At 45.3% G+C, this 12,052-nt stretch overlaps 1 protein-coding gene across 1 annotated transcript in view; it reads left to right on the top strand.

Moving 5' to 3' along the window:
* The first annotated feature begins 794 nt into the window (after window positions 1-794).
* Window positions 795-12,052, top strand: part of PRICKLE1 (prickle planar cell polarity protein 1) — a 67,534-nt gene continuing 56,276 nt past the window's right edge. The window contains exon 1 of the mRNA XM_082764251.1: window positions 795-917. The gene's annotated coding sequence lies outside the window, so the exon portion shown is untranslated. The remainder of the gene's footprint in view (window positions 918-12,052) is intronic.

Raw genomic sequence — 12,052 nt, forward strand, 5'->3', positions numbered from 1 at the left:
GGCGCTACGTGGGTCTGACGCTCTCGCCTGCAATAAACTTGGAGCCTGGGGTCGCGGGCTAAGGCAGCTTCCCGTGAGGGCTGCGTTTTTGTTTCTTTTGCTACAGAAGGCCGGCTTTGACCAGATTGAATTCTAGATAATACACATACTCTCCCAGCACAGGAAACCCAAATGTGCTTCAAGACACGAAGGGAAAGCTGTCATTTCCTAACCCCGAGTCATTTCTTGGGTAGAGTCGAGAGAGGCGCTGCCGGCCGGCTGCACGCATCCCAGCCTTGGGGAGAGCCCCTGTGCTTCCAACACCACGGGTGTCTCACCGAGCGGGGAGAACTTGTGACCCCCCAGCACCCCCTCATCCACCATCATCTGGCAGTGGCGTCCATCCAAAACCCCACAGACACCACCGCTGGACGGCCCCTCTGCTACACATCCTTCTACGGGGCTTTGGGACTGCGGGACCACTGCAGAGCCACGAGCGGGCTGCGGGTGACCGAGGCAAGCTCCGGCGGCCTGAACGGGGCCGGGGCTGGGCAGGAAGGGACCGGGAAGGGGACCGGGAAACAGCCCGAGCCCCCGGCCCCGAACCCGCGGCCCCCGAGTCCGCACCCCCGGAGCCGCCCCTCTCCCCGCCCCCTCCTCCTTCGCCCCGCCCCCCGGCTTTTCCCGACGGCGATTGGCGGGCGCGGCGGGCGGCAGCCAATGGGCGCGGCGGAAGGCGGCCGCCGCCGTCTCGGGCGCGGAGCGGCGGAGCCCCATTAGGGCGGGGAGCGGCGGCGGGCAGCGGGCACTCGCGGCGGGGGCGGCCGGCGGCGGCTCGGCTCGGCTCGGCTCGGCTCGGCTCGGCTCCCGACGGCAGGGCACGGTCCCAGCGCGCTGCCTCCCCCGCTGTCAATGCGGGCGCCCCGGCGCCGCGGGAGGTAAGCACCGGGCAGCACCGGGCGGCACCGACACCGGCACCGGCAGCGGGGGGCGGTGGTTGCGGAGCGCCCAGGGTCCCGCCGGGACCGGCCCGGGGCTGACAGCGGCATCCCCCAGCGGCAGCCGTCCGGGGTAACACCGGTCCCGTCTCTCCGCAGGGGCGCCCGATGACTTTTCTTCCTTTTTTTAAAAAAATTTTATTTTTTTCTCCTTTTTTATTTTTCCTTTTTTTCCTGTTTTAATTTTACTTTTTTTTCCCTTTTATTTCCTTTTTTCCCTTTTCCTTTTATTTTTTTTCATTTCCTTTTATTTTTTTCCTTTCCTTTTATTTTCTCTTTTCCTTTTTATTTTTCTCCTTCTTATTTTTATTTCCTTCTCCCTTTTTTTTATCCTTTCTCCTTTTCCCTTTTATTTCCTTCCTTTCGTTTATTTTCCTTCCTCATTTAACGAAAATCCATCAGCTCCCCCCCCCACCGGGGTGCTGCGAGCTCAGCGTCCCCCCATACAACTTGTCCCCCCTCCGCTGCGGTTCATGGGGTGCGCGGGGCACCCTATAGGTTACCGCCGGTATCCTACACCTTGAAGCCTATAGGGGCGTCAGGGGGCAGCGGCCCCACAAGTTGGCTGGTTGCGGTGCTGGGCAGGCTCCGAGCGGTGTGCCTTGCGTGGCAGGCTGCGGGCTGCTTTGGGACGGGCTCCTTTGGGACGGGCTGCTTTGGCCCCATGAGCTCTGGTGGAGCACCAGGACGTGCTGGTGGAAGGCGTTTGGCCCCTTGAGCTGTGGTGGAGCAGCGCAGGGGGTGGCGTTGCTCGGATCAGGGCAGGCTTGGAAAGAGGAGGATGGCAGGGATGCTGGCTGTGGTGACAGATCCCCTTCTTCTGAGCCCTGGCACCAGGACAGCTTATGGGGCTGGTTACCCACAGGGCACGGAGCTGCTCCTGCTGGATAACAAAAGGGGCTGCGAAGAGCAAGCCCAGATCGGTCATATAGGAACGTTACCGTCGGCCGGGCAAGGTGTGCGAGCAGGGACCTTACAGGGTTAATAGCTGAGCTATTAAGATTGGAGTCAGATGTGGGTAAAAGCAACAGGAGAGTCTGGTTTTTCCCTAATATCCTGTACTATGATAACTCTGAAGAAGGTAATTGTTTAGGGGGGGAAAAAAAAAATCTGTTTCAATTTAAGATTTATGAAGCAAGAAGAGCCTTACGTAAACACCAGAATCCTTTTCTTGTTTAGAAGGGCAAGAAATGGCCAGAAAATGTCAGCCCAGCTTGAACGTGGAAGAGCACAAACTATGCGTGGATTTTCATGCGTGTGTGCAGGAATGCTCCTAATGGCACTTCCCACCGGTCCCCCTGCATCTTACGGGGACGGGGGCATTAACAGGGACTCGTGGAAAATGGCTTCTGTGCTTTATTTCTCTAGCAAACCGGTTCTTTTGAGCACTTAAGGCATTTGGGGTACATGAACAGAAGACAGCAAGTGTCCTCCGAAGGAGGAGAAACGGGGCGCAGGAGGGGGGAGCCGGGTTTTACTTCCATACCTAATAAGTTGGGAATGTAAATTTGTATACACGACGGAGATCTGAAGAATGACTTGGCACACTAATGACCTGGCTTTTCAGAACTTCAAGAGTTTGGTCTGTCTCCCCCTATGGTTATAATAAGAGATTAAATGCACTTGGCATATTTAATTAATTAGCATATGAAAATCAGATGGCTTTGACTTTGTCATTGTTTTCCTGTGAAACTTTTCTATGCTAATGAACGTCTACGTTTTACAGAGGAATTTAAATGGCTTTGGTTTGTATTATGCCTCTGCAGATTGCTTGGACCCCTTGTAATGCTCCAGCCTCTGTATCCCAGCCAAAAAACCCTTTCCCTTTGTAACGTGGCTCTTGCATAATGCATTGTCAGCGGCTGCTGTGTGCCGCTTCTGACAGAGCGGACCAAGAGCTGAGAGCTGCACTTCGGTGTAAGGGCTCTGCCTGCTCGGGTGCTGAGCCTCCTGGTTCCAGAGGTAACCAGATGCAATGGTGGAGGCCCTGTAAAACAAACAAGCTGGGGTTTGTTTCCTTTCTGCCACTACGCTGTCCTCCAGCAAGGAGATCCCTGCTGGGGCTGAGAGGGGGGGTATAAAAGAGCATGCTCTGAGGCATCACTTCTATTTATTTTTATCATGACAGTGATCCCCAAGTGATCCTAGGAAACTTGTTCAGTGATCTTGTATTGCATTAAGAATACTTGATGATGAGATGGGTGCGTAACGACCAAGTGGCTTGTATCAGTATTAATTTCCTCCCTTGTATCGAGGATGAAGCTCCAGTTTGGCCAGCACTGTTTTCTCTTCATGCTTTCTTAAACAGAGGTAAACTCGAGGTTAGCTCTGTCCACTGGTATATGCTCGTTGTAAGCCCTGCATGCCTAGGTCCTGCTCCTGGAAGTGTTTACAGAAATGAGTAGCTTTTACTTGTAAGCCTGAATTGTTTGGATTAAGAGTTGTCTAATGGGAAGAACCAGCTTGGAGAGATATAATGCAGCAATCCCTCATCTTCCCCCTCCCACCTTATTGCTGAAGAGTGATGGGAAGAAACGTGTTTTACAAGTCATAGCACACTGAAGTTGTGACATTTCTGGCAAAAATACCAAGACAGACTATCACATCACTTCACAATTTGCCAAAATTACATGTTTTTTACAGAAACAACTCCTTGGCTGCTGCTTCGCTATCAGGAGGATGTTTCCGGTTACTGAAGCAAATTTCTCAAGTGATCTGCCATGATTCTTCACGTCTTGTTTGTTTATGTTGTGAACCAAATACATGGCCCTTTTTGGGGGGAGGAAATTAAGCAAACGATCCCCATGTGAGCTGACAATTCTCAAGCATATCCTTGTGCGAGGGGATTTTTTTTATTTATTTTTTTTTAGTGCACAAAATGAGTGAAGTGCTCAGGCACAGGAGGCACGAGCCAACACAAACACTTCCAGGATTTCTAAAATATCTGCAAATGGCAGCTTCTTGCTCGTTCACCTTTTCTTGGAGCTCTGCCTGGAAGGCTGACTTCTTGAAAGTTCTTAACTGCAGCCGTAAGATTGGTGAGCTGCTCTTCAACATCATTGTGAACCTATCGGGCTCAGAGTGTTTTTCTAGCTCGTACACCCGTGGTAGACAGCCTCCCAGGCAGGCCTTTCATTTCCAGTGGATTACGCATCAACAAAAGCTGGAAGTGTGTTATTTCAGTTGTTCTGTACTGAAGTCATGTACTCCTGTCTAAGATTCGTGTTAGAAACATTGATTTATGGCACCCAATAGCTCGTGCTGTTCAGCCTTGTGTGCCTCTCTCCATTTTCCTTCCCTCTGTGCCGCCCCCTCCTTCGCTCTCCAGTTCTATCAAGTTGGCTGATAAAAATGTTATGGAGTGGGCTTATGGATTTATACCTGCTACAGTTTTTTTTGGTTGCCCTCTTTTTTTATCAGAGCACAGATCCCACAGCTTGCAATTACAGTCCTTGACTTCACCAATTCTCTTTCTTTTGAAATGTTTCCAGTTACACAATATTGGCTTCGTGGAGCAGCCACATGCCAAAAAGCATTGCCAACTGCCTTCCAAATATTGAAACGTGATTGCTTTGCTTTTTGAAAATAAATTTTGTTTCCTGTGATGTTTTTATAATCACTTTTTTAGCTTGTTTGCTGTCTAATCTTGCATCCACTGGCCCCAGTCTTAATATTATATGACCTCCGAAGTAGGTTTCTCTGATGGCAATGCACCAAATTCAAAGTCTAATCTTTGTGTTAATGTAGCATATACGAAAGCTCTGGCTTTTCCCGGGATTTGATCGCTGATTTGTATAATTGCAACCAGCGTGATTAAAAATCTACTTGTCAATACCGTGATGCTTATAACAAAACCTACAGAAGCTTTTGAAATGGGATGATGTTAGTCCTTATAAAAAGGAAAAAATTGAAGTTACTCTGTCTGAGTTTCTTTGTTTCTGAAGGTGTTTGAGTGTTCTTAAAAGGAAGTAACAGATGCAGCTATGAATATAGCAACGTAGGCTTCAGGGCTGCACCACCGTGCTGGGTGGTACAACTCTACATCCATCCTCTTGTGCTGCAAGAAAGCTGCATCTTCTCTCGCTAGCCTTTACACCTGCATTTTTCGTTGCAGTCACTTGAACAGTGCAACTGAATTTCTAAAGGTATTCTGGACAGATATTGCTATGCCCCTCCTCGAAGCACACATCTTTTCGGTATTGCTCCCGCGAGGAATATAAACCTCCTTCAGCACAAGCCTTGCAATTGTTCAGCTTTTCCCATTTTACCCTCCCATGATCTCTTCATTAATGGAGTACCTGTGTGACGGGGATCGTGCTGGCTCAGCAAGAGCCTGCCTAGCTGCACAGGCACTCTTGCTCAACCAGCTGAGCTCGCTGGCTAGTCAGACACTGCCCTCACCCATGGCCCATTTCTCTTGCAACACAAATGCATGGTAACCATGGTACAAGTTTAAAGCCTCCTTGCACTTTCAAGTGTGGATCGACTTGTCTAACCGCAGCAAAAGCCGAGTGGTTTCAAAGTACATTAAAAATTAGTGCCTGATTAGCGAAGGTGTTTTTTAAAGAGCTCTTTTTGTAACCCGGTGCTGTAGTTAATAAACCAGAAGTTTGTACGTGTTTGTGTAAAGAAACTGCATGTGTTTGTGTGCTTGCTTACCATGAAAGTATTTTGACTTTATTTTGGCCTTTTTCCAGAAGTGTCATATCTTTGCAGCTTCGGTATTTCTGTACAAAAATACAAGCTGAGTTAACAATTCCAAATGTGAATATTTATATACTTCTAAATGAATTTTATGAAAGCATTGAAGAATTGTCTGAACCTGGTGTATTTGCATCTCTCTATGCAGACTGCCGAATGAATTATGCTAGGTCTAGAACCTCACTGGTGAATTGCAGATGTCTTTTTTACAGAAGCATACATATGGCTTGCTGAGAGCTTTGAACTGCTTCCTCAAGCTTTGCTCATCAGAAAGATCACATGGATAAAGTCCTTGTGAGTTTTTCCTGTCTTGTTTGCAAAGCATGGTGGATCTGGGTGATAAATATTGAGTTCCCATTCACCCCAGTACTGAAATGAGTTAGTTTTGTGCATATGGAATATGGGAGTAAGATACACAGAGGATATGTTTATATTTAACAAAAGTAGTAGTTGAAAATGAACGCAAAGGAATTTATAAGCCTGAAGAGCTTAGCAGGCCAATAGCCAACGAATGTCTTTGAGCAGTGCCAAACATGCAAAATGCAGACCAGGCTCTCATCTGTATGGAGGACCTGGAAGCGTGCTTTACCTCCAGCCTTCTGAGGATGTCACCCAGCACTCAGCTTTGCTGTCTTCTCAGCATTTTGGTGTGGGTCTGGATTTCCACAGGTCTCTATTGTGAGATACCACTCATAGGAGAGCAGCGTGATCTGCCTAAAGTGAGCAGTCACGTTTTGGCAGCCCTTCTCCACAGCCTGGGTCCCCTTTGGCATAGACCAGCCTTGGGAGGGTACAGGGAAGGGAGCTGAGTACCAGGGTGAGGATGCAGGGAGAGCTTGCCTCCACCTGAGGAGAGCACCCCTCTGTGATAAGTGTGAGCCTCAGATACTGCCTTTGTAGTTAAATAAGAGCTGCCAAAAAGCTGTTGAATGCCTGCTCTGGCACTCTGCAAGTTGGGCACAATCTAGTTTGCTACTTGTGAGCCCCATAAACACTGAGCCTCACCCCAACCCTACAGTCAATCTGCTTGAACAATTTTCATGGGGGTTTTCAGGTGGTATGAAGCTGTAGTTTGGTGGTCCAGCCTATCAGCCAGTTTCTTTCTCAGTTTATGATTTTCCTGTTATGTAAAACTGATCTTCTTGTGAGACACCAGCTCTTCTCTCTGTAAGAGTAGCTGCTGACATATTGAACTTGAGCATTGTAGGAATGTGATGTGAACTCAGTGACATGCAGTCATCAATTTTGTTGCTGCATGTTTATTGCTTCTCAGATTTCTTTGCAAAATCTCCTCTGACACGCAAAGCTCTATTGTCTAGTTCTGCATCTGCCACCTTCTCGGCTGTAAGTTCAGTGGGTTTATTTTCAATGTCTCCCTGTCTTTCTTCTCTGGCACTATCTGTTTATAAACCTGTCTGATACATTAGTTGCTAAGCATGTCTTAATGTCTTGGACTTGAGTGTAAAGAGATACTAATATGATGGAGACTCTTTGACTGTGATATAGTAGCACAGAAGTATATTTGCTTACCATATTTTCAGAATTGAGGTGATACCAGGCTGCTGTTCATTTAAGGGTGTGGTGTTTTTGTTCTTTTCTTTGTACAAGTCAGTGTTCAACATTTAAGCACTAACTCCAAAACATTTCAAGTTGTATATTCAAGAGCATAGGCGTTTGTTCTTGGGTCTTTTTGCACCTTCCCACAGCCTCTGGAAGTAGACTAATGCTTTGAAAGAACATCTCTCATGGAAACTAGCAGGCAGATCTTGAATTATGCGATAGGTAGAAGCCCTCCTTCGTCCAGTCCTGTGCATTTACCTTCTTCCTGCTTTCTGTTGCATACTCAATCAGTCAGTCAGGACTTGATGCCAAAGTGGGAAGACAATCCAGACTTGCTTTTCAAAAGGAGACTTCAGGCATGTCTTTTTACTGAAGTGCAGGGAAGAACCTAAACAAGTATATGAGCTGTGGCACTGGTTGTGCACATGAATGAGGGTGGGGAAAGGGCATCTCCAAGCTGGTAGTTACAGTCATACTCTGGCAGTGTTGGGCTCTTAGCTATAAATAACTTTAATTTTGTATTAAGATGGCACCCCTGATATAGCAATGAATTCAGTCTGTATTCCCTATGGAAATGCTCAAGCAATTTCCCATGCAGCGTTGTCTGGTTGTGCTGGCATGGTTCAGGCAGGGAGCTAGTGTTGGGTTGAAAAAATATGGTGTTTTGGAGAGTTTCTTGTTTCATTTTGTTTAAGTGGACTTTCTAAATCAATATAACAGTTGTTTTAGTATGTGGAGTTCCTCTTTCATGACCTTGGCAAGGATCTCCCTAACTGTGAGCTGCTGCCTCAAGAAATGATGATAAAGCAGTAGCTTCAGTTGTGCCATCGGCTCCCAGTAGGTCCAAACCATGAAGGTGTTCTGCCATCTCTAAATCGTTTAGTACTCTGCCAGGCTTGACTTGTAAGTGGTACTGGCTGCTCTTTCTAACTACTGTAGTACTGGTTATCTGAAAGACTCTGAAGGATTTGGGGAAGATTTTATTATTTTAGTTTGGGTGTGAGTAATTTAGGCACCATTTTCTAGCACTAAAAATCGTTCAGATCCCCTTCCCAGTTTCAGGGAATGGAAAGTCTGTTCTTCACAAAGCAAATGGCCCTGTCCTTACTCTGTAGAATATCAGTAGGAAAATATAAATCAAAAATGTCTGTCAGAAAGCAAATGTAATACTTATTTCTAACAATTTATTTAAAAGCCAGTATAATGACTGGGTTTCTGACTTCTTAATGTCAATCCCAGGTCTTAAAAAGAAGAAGGGGGGGAGAGCTGTGGATAAACTGCAAGCTCACCACCACTGCTACCCCTAGCTAGAGCCTCTTTGCCTGCCTTCACTTGTGTACTCTATTGGTTTCACAGTTCATATACTTGTGTTTTTTTAAAAATCTCCCCCTGCACTCTGGTGGGAAACATGTCTGCAGTTTCCTTTTAAACACACAAGGCTTGATTCTCTTCTCACAATGGCATAAATTGTGAAGAACTCCACTGAAATCAACAAACGTAAAGACATGTAAAATGGGGTGAGAGAAGAGTCCAGGCTCTGGTTTCTATTTTTAAGTGAGTCTGGGTAACCTAAAATTGTTCAATGTGCCACTGTGACTTTATTTTGTACGTATCAGTTGCTATACTTGTTTCTCTTCATACATAATGTTTCATTTTCATATATAATACATTACAGCTAGTAATCAAATCATGATGCACGTGTCTTTGATTTAATACCTCAGTATTACTACATCAACTTTGGTAGTTAATAATCAATATGCATGGTAAAGTACTTACCTTACCAGGGTCAGACCCTACAAAATGTCTGGAGCGTAGCTGTATTTCTGTGCACGTCCCAAAGGAAAGACAGGAGTGACTACGTCCATACATCTTTAATTTTCTTTTTGGTTTTATATTCTCATCTGTGAATCTTGTTCCTTGTTATCTAGGTTCAAGATACTCATTCTACATACACAAAACCTTTTCAGCTGTTTTTCCTGTGCTCGTGAAGTGTTTGGCTCCATTCTTATGTTTTGTACATACTCAAGAATTTATTTTAACTCCAAATTTTCTCTGAACAGCTAAGTACTTGGCAATAAACCTGGAATATCCACACACAATTTCTGCCATTGCCTAAGTTTGGGTGGTTGTTAACATTTGTTTATTTTTTTGGCAATGGGTTATGGTCCTTAATTACCATCAGTAGTCAAATAACTGAATGAGATTATACAGCAGTGCTGTAAAAACTGTTCATGCTAGCTATGATCTGTACATGTGTGGGTATCTTTGAAAACAGTCGCTGCATTCATTAACCAGTGCAACAGACTCCAACCTTGCCACTATTTAGTTTCTGAAATTAATGCAGTATTCTCTACCTAACTGAAACGCTGCTTTGACTGCCTCCTTTTTATGGTTTAAAAAATAACACGAAATGGTTGACTCCTATAACGCGTTCTAACTTGGAGGAGATCTATTGGCTCACTTGAATTTTGAGCAATTTGAAAATTGCTGATGGCCACAAGGAAGTCTCTTTAAACTTGAAGAATGGGGTGGGCTTAGCATATCACTTAAACTTTCTCTAACATGGTGATGTGAGTGAAAACCCTGTGGTGTTTAGCCTCTTCTGCTGTCCAGTCCTTAAGCTTTCCTCTCCAACTTTAATCTGCATCCCTCTGCCCCCCAAGGGTGTTAAGCCCCAGTAGCTTGCTAAACCAGTGTATGGTGGTGTTATATTGGTGAGGTATCAAGTAGAGAAAATATTTAAGAGCTGATGCTTCTCACCTTTGTTCTGGTAGAACAGTCCTTGTTGTGGAAAGGAACTGGCGTTCTTCTGAAGGCAGAGATGTACTAGATGTCTTCCAGTAGCAGGTCTTGTTCATTTCTAACCTGATAGCTTTGAGACTCATTTTGGCATGCCATTTGTAGAGCATTTTTAAGCTCTTCTGGGAGTCGTTATTTTGGAGACTGGAGTGCATGGCTGGAAGAGACACCGGTTTTGGTGGAATTTTCAACCTATGAGCTGCAAAAGTTGTCTTACCAACTTTGTGGATGAAGCAGCTTCCACTGAAAAGGTTCAGGAGTAGAAGAGAATCCTTCCAGCTTTGAATTGGTGTCAACCCCTGCAACCAATAAAAAGGCAGTATCACATAATAAGGTTGACTAAAGTCTCTGAAAAGACTTCATCCATCTGCTGTGTGGGGAAATGGGTGACAGAAGACTTGACCTCAGGAAATGAAGATGTATTTAGAAAGATGCAGAACTTGAACTTGTTTGGAGAAGTTGTTTCCATAAATACCGAGCTGATGGTACAGTGCTTCTGCAAGACAGAAGTCTACTTTAGGTTTAGAGCTGTTTCCAAAGCAAATTTTAGGAAGCAGTCTTTCTAGTATGTAATTCTAGAGCCATTTGCTTGCAATCTTCATCTGTATGTAGGTATCATTTAAAGATCATATATATATATATAGATATAGATATATAGATATATAATCACTGGATAGGTTATGTGTCTATTCCAGGCATCTTTTTTAAAGGAAAAATGCAATAAATAAATAAAAAGCAAAAATGTGTAGCATCAGGAGCACATGGCACTTGACTCATATTGCTGTTCAGTTAGAGGTCATCTATATGCAAAGAAGGGAAACCCTCTAAATAGGTTTAAAACTCCATTATAGTATGTAAGTGTTAAGGACAAAGACATTCATGGGGGAGAGGAAGAGGGGAACAAAGCAACATTTTAAAAAAAAAAAAAAATCCAACAGATTTTAAACTTTGTTTTCTGACTTTGTGGCCTCCTAAGGGAAAAAAAAAAAAAAAAAAAAAAAAAAGATTAAAAACTGGTGTACTGTGTAATGTGTATATATAAAAGATACATTTCTTGACAGTGTTCCAAAATTAGTGTTTGAAGACTTTTGCAACAATGTCTAACAAGTAACTAGTAACCTCAGCTTTCTCTCCTGTGAATCAGGTCTGGCCTTCATGTCCTAGTTAGCTTGCTTTGTGGTACTGTATGGAATAGATATGAGAAGGACATACTGCAAAATAATTTCCAACTTTCTGACTGATGTATGCACACAGCCTGGTACGGATATGGATTTCTCCCTTTAAAAGGTCAGAAGACATGAGCCTGTGCATGCCCACCAAACAGCCTTCTATTTAATTTAAAAAGTGATCTTTAGGGCTATGGGTTAAAATAACTTTTCAGAATTTCAGCCTGGGGAGCAGCTCCAGGGCTGAGGTGTTGCTGTAGCTGTTAAACCAGTGCTGGAAAGCGAATTGCCGGCCTGGAGGGCAGAGTATGCCTGCCTGAGGACGTGTAGGTGGGTCCCAGAAGTCACTGCCATACAGGCTGGCTGGGAGAAGATCACTTGAACAGTCACCTTGAAACTGCCTCAGTGTCAAATGCAGAATGAGCGATAGCCCTGGACACCTTTTGCTTAAATACTGAGATACGGGCCTTGAGTTTTAACTACTTGGCTTTGCAAAGGAAACTGGACTTGTCTCCCGGTGCCTGCCTGGCATCTCTTGAAGCAGGTTATTGCAGGGAAGAGATCAGAGGCAGGGTGTGCCAGCAGGTGGCTGATCAGCCCAGTGGAGCTGGCAAACACCGTGCTCAGGCTCCAAGGCGGCAGGAGACACGCTCCTCACTGCTCTGGTGAGGCATGGGAGCCGCAGCCTGTGGTGGTAGGACTTTGGCCACTACCAGCCTCCTGTGGAGACCTCTTGGTGTTGGTGGAAAAACTTTGCATGCTTTTATCTCCTCATCTGGGAGAGGCCTGAGGAAGTTGCGGCTACAAATGTGGCGTGAAGTGTGCTGGGAAGGCGAACAAATGCAATAA

This window comes from Aythya marila, assembly GCF_965140915.1.
Source record: "Aythya marila genome assembly, chromosome: 1".
NCBI classification, from domain to species: Eukaryota; Metazoa; Chordata; class Aves; order Anseriformes; family Anatidae; genus Aythya; species Aythya marila.